This window comes from Cebus imitator, unplaced genomic scaffold (assembly GCF_001604975.1).
Source record: "Cebus imitator isolate Cc_AM_T3 unplaced genomic scaffold, Cebus_imitator-1.0 Scaffold336, whole genome shotgun sequence".
NCBI classification, from domain to species: Eukaryota; Metazoa; Chordata; class Mammalia; order Primates; family Cebidae; genus Cebus; species Cebus imitator.
In genome coordinates this window covers 1,095,740-1,106,789 of record NW_016107651.1, presented here as the reverse complement: position 1 = coordinate 1,106,789, position 11,050 = coordinate 1,095,740, and positions in this window count along the sequence as shown.

The following is an 11,050-nucleotide window of genomic DNA, read 5'->3' as shown; positions in this document are numbered from 1 at the left end:
TAAGAAGCGAGGATAGATCTAAAATTGACACCCTGTCATCACAATTAAAAGAGCAAGAGGAGCAAGATAAAGCAAATTAAAAAGCTAGCAGAAGACAAGAAATAACTAAGATCAGAGCAGAACTGAAGGAAAATAACTCAGATCAGAGTAGAACTGAAGGAGACAGAGACATAAAAAATCCTTCAAAAAATATCTATGAATCCAGGAGCTGGTTTTTTGAAAAGATCAACAAAATAGACCACTAGCCAGATTAATAAAAAAGAAGAGGGATAAGAATTGAATAGATCCAATAAAAAATGATAAAGGGGATATTACTACCAATTCCACAGAAATACAAACTACCATCAGAGATTATTACAAACACCTTTATGCACATAAACCAGTAAATCTAGAAGAAATTAATGAATTCCTGGACACTTACACCCTCCCAAGACTAAACCATGAAGAATTTGAATTCCTGAATAGACCAATAACAAGGTCTGAAGTTGAGGCAGCAATTAATAGCCCACCAACTAAAAAAAGTCCAGGACCAGATGGGTTTACAGCCCAATTCTACCAGACATACAAAGAGGAGCTGGTACCATTCCTTCTGAAACTATTCCAAACAATACAAAAAGAGAGAATCCTCCCTAACTCATTTTATGAGAACAATATTATCTTCACACCAAAACCTGGCAGAGACATAACCAAAAAAGAAAATTTCAGGCCAATATTCATGAAGAACATTGATGCAAAAATCTTCAATAAAATATTGGCAAATTGCATCCAACAACACATCAAAAAGCTTATCCATCATGATCAAGTCAGCTTCATCCTGTAGCTGCAAGCCTGGTTCAATATACTCAAATCTATAAACATAATCTGTCACATAAGCAGAATCAAAGACAAAAACCACACAATTATCTCAATAGATGCAGAAAAAGCCTTCAACAAAATTCAACAGCCGTTTATGCTAAAAACTCTCAATATACTAGATATCAATGGAATGTATCTCAAAATAATAAAAGCTATTTATGACAAACCCACAGCCAATATCATACTGAATGGGCAAAAACTGGAAGCATTCTTTTTGAAAACTGGAACTAGACACGAGTTCCCTCTATCACCACACCTATTCAACATAGTCTTGGAATTTCTGGACAGAGCAATCAGGCAAGAAAAAGAAATAAAGCATATTCAAATAGGAAAAGAGTAAGTCAAATTTTCTCTATTTGTAGATGACATGACTGTATATTTAGAAGACCCCATTGTCTCACCCCAAATCTCCTTAAGATGATAAGCAACTTTAGCAAAGTCTCAGGATACAAAATCAATGCGTAAAAATCACAAGCATTCTTTTACACCAATAACAGACAGAGAGCCAAATCATGAGCAAACTCCCATTCACAAGTACTACAAAGAGAATAAAATACTTAGGAATAGAACTAACAAAGGATGTAAAGGACCTCTTCAAGGAGAACTACAAACCACTGCTCAAGGAAATAAGAGAGGACACAAACAGATGGAAAAACATTACATGCTCATGGATAGGAAGAATCAATATTGTGAAAATGGCCATACTGTCCAAAGTAATTTATAGATTCAATGCTATCCCCATCAAGCTACCATTGACTATCTTCACAGAACTGAGAAAAACCACCTTAAACTTCATATGGAACCCAAAAAGAGCCCACATAGCCAACACAGTCCTAAGTAAAATAACCCAAAAAACCAAAGAGACAAACAAAAAACTGTAGGCATCATGCTACCTGACTTCAAACTACACTACAAGTCTACAGTGATCAAAACAGCACATACTGATACCAAAACAGAGATATAGACCGATGGAACAGAACAGAGGCCTCAGAAGTAATGCCACACATCTACAACCATCTGATCTTTGACAAACCTGACAAAAATAAGCAGTAGGGAAAGGAGTCCCTGTTTAATAAATAGTATTTGGAAAACTGGCTAGCCATGTGCAGAAAGCTGAAACTGGATCCCTTCCTTACACCTTATACAAAAATTAACTCCAGTTGGATTAAAGATTTAAATATAAGACCTAACACTATAAAATCCCTAGAAGAAAACCTAGGTAATACCATTCAGGACATAGGCATGGACAAAGACTTCATGACTCAAACACCAAAGCAATGGCAATGAAAGCCAAAATAGACAAATAGGATCTAATTAAACTTAAGAGCTTCTGCACAGCAAAAGAAACAATCATCAGAGTGAACCAGCAACCAACAGAATGGGAAAAAGCTTTTGCAATCTACCCATCTGACAAAGGGCTAATATCCAGAATCTACAAAGAACTTAAACAAATTTGCAAGAAAAAAACAACCCTATCAAAAAGTAGGCAAAGGACATGAACAGACACTTTTCAAAAGAAGACATTTATGTGACCAACAAGCACATGAAAAAATGCTCATCATCACTGGTCATTAGAGAAATGCAAATCAAAACCACATTGAGATACCATCTCACGCCAGTTAGAATGGTGATCATTAAAAAATCTGGAGACAACAGATGCTGGAGAGGATGTGGAGAAATAGGAACACTTTTACACTGTTGGTGGGAGTGTAAATTAGTTCAACCATTGTGGAAGACAGTGTGGTGATTCCTCAAGGATCTAAAAATAGAAATATCATTTGACCCAGCAATCCCATTACTGGGTATGTATATACCCAAAGGATTATAAAGTATTCTGTTATAAAGACACATGCACATGTATGTTCATTGCAGCACTGTTTACAATAACAAAGACTTGGAACCAACCCAAATGCCCATCAATGATAGACTGGATAAAGAAAATGTGCCACATATACACCATGGAATACTATGCAGACATAAAAAAGGGCGAGTTCATGTCCTTTGCAGGAACATGAATGAAGCTGAAAACCATCATTCTCAGTAAACTGACACAAGAACAGAAAACCAAACACCACATGTTTTCACTCATAAGTGGATGTTGAACAATGAGAACACATGGACACAGGGAGGGGAACATTACACACCAGGGCCTGTTGGAGGGTGGGAGGTTTAGGGGAGGGATAGCAGGGGGTGGGGGGATTGGGGAGGGATAACATTAGGAGAAATATCTTATGTAGGTGGCAGGGTGATGGATGCAGCAAACCACTGCATGGCATGTGTATACCTATGTGACAATCCTGCACAATCTGTACATGTATCCCAGAACTTAAAGTATAATAATAACAAAAAAGAAGATTATTGATCTAAAGGTGGAAACAACAACAACAACAAAAAAACAGAAACAACAACAACAAAAACTGGGAGTTTCTCTGCACAAGCTTTTTTTTTGGGAGGGAGGCCTGCTGCCATCTGCATATGATGTGCTTTGCCCCTCCTTGCCTTCTGCTGTGATCATGAGGCCTCACCAGCCATGTGGAAGTGTAAGTCCAATTAAATCTTTCTTTTGTAAACCGCCTAGACTAAGGTATGTCTTTATCGGCAGCATGAAAATAGACTAATTCAGTAAATTGGTACCGGTAGAGCAGGCATTGGCTGAAAAGATACCCAAAAATGTGGAAGCGACTTTGGAACTGGATAACAGGCAGAGATTGGAACAGTTTGGAGGGCTCAGAGGAAAACAAGAAAATATGAGAAGTTTGGAACTTCCTAGAAACTTGTTGGGTGACTTTGACAAAAATGGTGATAGTGAGATGAACGATAAGCTCTAGGCTGAGGTGGTCTGAGATGGAGGTGAGGAACTTGTTGGGAACTGGAGTAAAGGTGACTCTTGTTATGTGTTTGCCCTAGAGATTTGTGAAACTTTGAACTTGAGAGGGATGATTTAGGGTATCTGGTGGAAGAAATTTCTATGCAGTAAAGCATTCAAGAGGTGACTTGGGTGCTGTTAAAAGCATTAAGCTTTATTAGAAAAGTAGAGCATAAAAGCTCAGAAAATGTGTAGCCTGACAACTATCTACATAAGAAAAGCACCTTGACAAAAAACAAAAACCAGAAGGGAAATCTGGACCAAACTCAGCTGATGCCTGCCCATGAAGGGAGCATTTATAACAGCCCCAGCCAAAAGGGAATGGCCCACCCAATGGTCAGAACTTGAGTCTCTGTGAAATTAGTGCTGCTTCTCCTCTCAAGGAAGTCTCTGCATTCACTTTTAAAAATTGAGTCTCACAGACTTTTATAATAGCCACATATATCTGGCCTTTCTGAGAACTGTCCTAGAGACTGGCAAATTTTCTTTCTGTTCTTTATTCTGTTAAAAAGCCCTCCCCCTCTCTTTTCCATAGGTCTTTATAAAACAAAACTGCCTTCTTAAAACTTTGAATGAATTTAAACTTTGTATCTTCCATTCACTTCGCTCCTCACTGCCACCCAGTCTCTTATGAGGAGGGTTATCTTAAAATGAAGATATGTGGAGATTTGAAACAGAGTTCTAGTTGATTACTTGCTTTATTCTGTTCATCTTAAGGATGCTTGTCTAAGCAAATTTTGGGAAAAAATATTATTTTTCAGAAGAAAAATGAAGCACTGTAAGTGTACAAGGAAGAAAAGTACTTTTGTATTTTACTTCTCTGCAATTGCTACATTTGAACATTATTATTGACTTTTTTCTTTTGAGGGAATACTGCAATGAATTGAATGATTAAATAAAACTTTTCAGTTGGAAAGAAAAATGTTTAGCCATTTATGGTGTTACTTTAAGCCTAACAATGTGATAGAAAAGAAAATCCCATTTTTCTTGGAGAAATTCAAGCTGGCTGCAGAAATTTGCATAAGTAACAAGGAGCCAAATATTAATCACCAAGACAACGGTGAAAATGTTTCCAGGGTATATCAGAGGTCTTCAGAGCAACCCCTTCCATCACAGGTACAGAGATCTAGGAGAAAAAAGTGCTACTGTGGCTGGGCTCAGGGTCCCCATGCTGTGTGCAGCCTAGGGACTTGGTGACCTGCATCCCAGCTGCTCCAGCTGTGGCTGAAAGGGACCAATACACAGCTCAGCCTGTGGCTTCAGAGGCTGCAAGCCTCAAGCCTTAGAAATTTTCATGTGGTCTTGAGCCTGTGAGTGCACAGAAGTCAAGAATTGGGGTTTGGAAACTTCCACCTAGATTTCAGAAGATGTATGGAAGTGCTTGGTCCAGGCAGAAGTTTGCTGCAGAGGTGGAGTGCTCATAGAGAATGTCTGCTAGAACAGTGTGGAAGGGAAATGTCGGTTCAGAGCCCCCACATAGAGTACCTATTGGAGCACTGCCTAGAGGAGCTGTGAGAAGAGGGGCCACCATTCCCCAGATGCCAGAATGGTAGTTCCACTGACAGCTTACGTCGTGTGTCTGGAAAAGCCCCAGGCACTCAATGCCAGCCTGTGAAGGGAGCCAGGAGGGAGGCTGTACCCTGCAAAGTGACAGGAGTGGAACTGCCCAAGACTATGGGAACCCACCTCTTGCATTAGCGTGACCTGGGTGTGAGACATGAATCAAAGGAGATCATTTTGGAGCTTTAAGATTTGACTGCCCTGCTGGATTTCAGACTTGCATGGGGCCTGTAGCCCCTTTGTTTTAGCTAATTTCTCCCATTTGGAATGGCTGTATTTACCCACTGCTTATGTCCCTGTTGTATCTAGGAAGTAACTAACTTGTTTTTGATTTTGAACTTGGACTTTTGAGTAATGCCGAAATGAGTTGAGACTTTGGGGGATTGTTGTGTTGGGAAGGCATGATTGGTTTTGAAATTGTGATTATAGGACATTTAGGAGGGACCAAGCGTGGAATAATATGGTTTGACTCTGTGTCCCCACCTGAATCTCATCTTGTAGCTCCCATAATTCCCACATGTTGTGGGAGGGACCTGGTGGGACATGATTGACTTATAGGGCAGGTCTTTCCCATGCTGTTCTCATGATAGTAAATGGGTCTCGTGAGATCTGATGGTTTTAAACAATGGGAGTTTCTCTGCACAAGTTCTTTTTTTTTTTTTTTTTTTTTTTGCCTGCTGCCATGCACATAAGATGTGACTTGCCCATCTTGCCTTCCACCATGATTATGAGGCCTCCCAAGCCATGTGGAACTGTAAGTCCAATCAAACTTCTTTCTTTTGTAAACTGCCCAGTCTCAGGTATCTTTTTATCAGTAGTGTGAAAATGAACCAATACAGTACTCATTAAGTAATCTCTCATTTTGCATTCCCCTCCCACTCTCTCACCCTTCTGATTTGCCATTATCTATTATTCTACACTCTATGTCCATGTGTACACATTATTTAGCTGCTCCCACTTATAAGAGAGAACATGCAATTTATTTGGCTGACTTTATAAAATATATTTACAGATTCACTGGCCCTTGAAATACACAGATTCACATCTACATTTTTACTGCAGTTCTGTTTAGCCATTTATGGTGTTATTTTGAGCTATTCTATCATCTTTTACTTTGTACTCAAAATAATATTAAACAACATTCAGATGATACTCTAGTTTCTGCTCTGTGCTAGTAAGATCTATTTTGTTTTTCACTTTGATTGTAGGGAGACATGACCTGAATTTCAGTTCTATACCAATTTATGGTCAGTGTCAGGCTGTTTGGTCAAACGTTCAAATGAATAGAAGAAGTAATATTGGAGGACTGGTGACAAGGAAATGTGAGGAAGAGGTTGTAAATGGACATCTTGGAATAGACCCAGAGTGTGAGAAATTTGTGTTGTATGTGAATGGACACTTAGTTACCCAAGAGAGAGGAGGCTCTCAATAATCTGATGACAGTATGTCCTATTTTGTGGATGTTAGTGGATCTCTTTTCTCAGCCACCCCAATACTTGCTCAATGAGCTTATAAACAACCTGGCTATGATGGCAAGAATTGAGCTAAAGATAGATGGAAAAATATGTCCTTTCTTTCAGCAAAGCTGAATCTTCATCACTAAATGCCTAATCTGCCAGTAAGAAAAGCTGATGCCGAGCTTTCAATAAGGTAGCATACCTTGGAAGGAGCATCCAGTCACCTAGTAGTAGATTGACTGTATTAATCTCCACTATTATGAAGTGGGCAATGATTTGTCCTCACAGGAATAGACACTTATCCAGACACTTATTTGACACTTATTCTTCTCTGCCTGCCACACTTTGCCCAGCACCAACTTCTTTGAAATTACTAAATGTCTGTTCACTGCCATGGCATCCCACATAACACTAAATTTGAACAAGGAACTCATTTTACAGTTAAAGTGAGACAATGCAAAATGTCCATTGGATTCAATGGTTTTACCATGTGCCCTATTGCCCAGAAGAAAGTGGTATTACAAGAATCATAAATGTTATAATCAAGACTGAGTTATGACACTGGCCAGGGGACTATATGTTATGAGGTTAATGTTTTTCCCTGTAGAATACAACACATCCCCTGAGACAGCTTCCAATATATGATGCTCTTTCTCCCATAGACATATGTGGATCTATAAGTCAAGGAAGGTGTGGAAGTGAGAGTGGATTCACTCACTATTATGCTGAATTACCTATTTGCAAATTGTTCCTTCTCTGCTGGATTACAGGTTTAATACCCAAGGAATGGAAAATTTCATTAGGGGAAATAACAATAATCTCACAAAAGCAGAAGTTAAGACTTTCATCAGTTCATTTTGAGATCCCAGTATTGCTGAATTAATATGTAAAACTGAAGTTACTGAATCAATAAGTAATTGATCCTGGTTATCAAAAAGATATGGGGTACTGCTAAATAATGAAGACAAGAAAAAACATTTAAAATCTAGGGGCCCTTCCTGAAGTGCTTCTTTGAACTATTTATTAGTCCTTTCTCATTCTGCTATAAAGAAATACGTGACACTAGCCAATTTATAAAGAAAAAGAGTTTAATTGGATCACACTTACTCCTCATGGCTGGGGAAGACTCAGGAAAATTACAATTATGGCAAAAGGCAAAGCAGAAGATACCTTCTTCACAGGTGGCAGGAAGAAGTCAGGGCAAGCAAGGGAAATGCCAGACACTTATAAAACCATCAAATCTTGTGACTACCTACTCACTATCACAAGAACAGCATGGGGGAAACTACCTCCATGATCCAATCATTTCCCTCTGGGTCCATTGTGTGACATGTGGGGATTATGGGGATTATAATTTGAAATGAGATTTGGGTGGGGACAAAGCCAACCCATATCATTCCACCCCTGGCCTTTCCCAAATCTCATATCTTCACATTTCAAAACATAATCATGCCTTCCCAACAGTCCCCCAAAGTCTTAACTCATTCCAGCATTAACCCAAAAGTCCAAGTCCAAAATCTCATCTGAGACAAGGCATGTCCCTTTTGCCCAGAAGCCAGTAAAATCAAAAGCAAGTTAGTTACTTCCAAGATACAATTGGGGATACAAGCATTGGGTAAATGCGCCCATTTCAAAAGGGAGAAAGTGGCCAAAACATATGGGCTACAGGCTCCATGAAAGTCCAAAATCCAACATGGCAATCATTAAATCTTACAGCTCCTAAATAATCTCCTTTGACACCACATGTCACATCCAGGTCATGCCGATGCAAGGAGTGGGCTCCCATGGTCTTGGGCAGCTCTGCCCCTATGGCTTTGCAGGATACAGACCCCCTCCCAAGCTGCTTTCATGGACTGGTATTGAGCGTCTGTAGCTTTTCCAGGTTCATGGTGCAAGCTGTCAGTGGATCTACCATTCTGGGGTCTGGAGGACAGTGGCCCTCTTTTCACAGCTCTAGTAGGCAGTACCCCAGTGGGGACTCTGTATGGGGGCTCTGACCCCACATTTCCCTTCTACAGTGCCCTACCACAGGTTCCCCATAAGGGCTCTACCTCTGCAGAAAAATCTCTGTGTGGACATCCAGGCATTTCCATCCAGCTGAAATCTAGGCAGAAGTTCCCAAACCTCAGTTAGTCACTTCTGTGCATCCACAGGCCCAACACCACATGAAAGCCACCAAGGTTTGGAGCTTGCACCCTCTGAAGCAATGTTCTGAACTGTACATTGACCCTTTTTAGTCATGGCTGGGAAGCAGGACACCAAGTCCTGAGACTACACAAAGCAGCAAGGCCCTGGGCCCAGCCCACAAAATCATTTTTTCCTCCTAGGCCTCCAGGCCTGTGATAAAAGGGCCTTCCTTGAAGACCTCTGATGTGCCCTGGGGACATTTTCACCATTGTCTTGAAAATTAACATTTGGCTTCTCATTCCTTATGCAGATTTCTATAGCCAGCTTGAACTTCTCCTCAGAAAATAATTTTTTTTTCTATTACATCATCAGGCTGCAAATTTTTTAAACTTTTATTCTCTGCTTCCTTTTAAACTTAAGTTCCAATTTCAAACTATCTCTTTGTGATTTCATAAAACTGAGTGCTTTTAAGAACGCCCAAGTCTTGAATGCTTTGCTGCTTAGAAATTTCTTCTGTGAGATACCCTAAATCGTCTCTCTCAAGTTAAAGTTTCACGGAGCTCTAGGACAGGAGCAAAATGCTGCCAGTCCAGTCACTTTGCTAAAGCATAGCAAGAGTCACCTTTATTTCTGTTCCCAACATATTCCTTATCTCCATCTCAGACCACCGCAGCCTGGACTTCATTCTCCATATCACAATCAGCATTTAATAAGCCACTGATTTGTTGAACAATGTGTTGAACAAAGTCATTCAACAAATCTCTAGGAAGTTTTAAGCTTTCCCACATCTTCATGTCTCTTTCTGAGCCCTCCAAACTGTTCCAACCTCTGCCTGACTTTGGAATACTTTACTATTTTAAAGTTGCTTTTACATTTTTAGGTATCTTTATGGCAGCACCCCACATTCTGTGGTACCAATTTACTGTATTAGTCCATTCTCTCACTGCTATAAAGAGATACCTGAGACTGGGTAATTTATAAATAAAAGAGGTTTAATTAACTCACGGTTCTGCATGGGTGGGAAGGCCTCAGAAAACTTACAATCATGTCAGAAAGTGAAGCAAAAGTGGGGACCTTCTTCACAGGGCAGCAGGAAGAAGTGCGTGCAAGCATGGAAAATGTCAGACACTTATAAAATCATCGGATTTCACGTGGACTCACTCACTATCATGAGAACATCATGGGGGAAACTGCCACCATGATCCACTCACTTCCCACCGGGTCCCTCCCACGACATGTGGGGATTATGGGATTACAATTAAAGATGAGATTTGAGTGGGGCCACAGCCAAACCATATCAAACTGATATATCCAATGATAAAAGACAATGAAACATTACAGCAACACAATACAGGCAGGAATTCTAATATGTTCATATCTTTCATCAACCAAAATTTAGATTATCTAAAAAGGCAAAGAGCAGCAACTAGCTGAGGTAATAAAGCAGGATAAAGTGGACAAGATAGGAGTTTTGAAAGAAAGAATTATAAGTAGCAATCAATATCTTGGTGATAAACTGCAAAAATAAGACCTATATTTTCTTCTTTGTACTGTTATGTCTATGCTTTCCTCATTCATTTATCTCTCTTCTCTCTATTGTTTTATATAGTATGACTGATTGATTTTATTATTCAATCATATTAATATTAGTTTTCAATGCCATTGTATCCTTGGCTTACAGGACATTATGTCAAGGTTGTGATTTAATTAGAAAAGGAATAAACATCATTCAGAGATAGATACAGACACTGATGTCATTTTGGATTTCTCCTTTTATGGAAACGTGTTTTTATCGCAATAATGAATAGTTTCATTATGACTGGAAGCATATGTTGTTACAATTATTACTTAGAAGTTTAAGTATCAGTAGAATGGTGTTTATGAAATTGAAATTGCCAGGCTTGGTGTGGTGGCTCATGCCTGTAATCCCAGCCCTTTGGGAGGTTAAGGCAGGCAGATCAAAAGGTCAAGAGATCGAGACCATCCTGGCCAACATGGGGAAACCCTGTCTTTACTAAAAATACAAATAATTAGCTGGGGATGGTGGCACACACCTGTAGTCCCAGGTACTCAGGAGGTTGAGGCAGGAGGATCACTTGAACCCAAGAGGTGGAGGTTGCAGTGAGCTAAGATTGTGCTACTGCATTCCCGCCTGGTGATAGAGTGAGGCTCTGTCTCAAAAAAA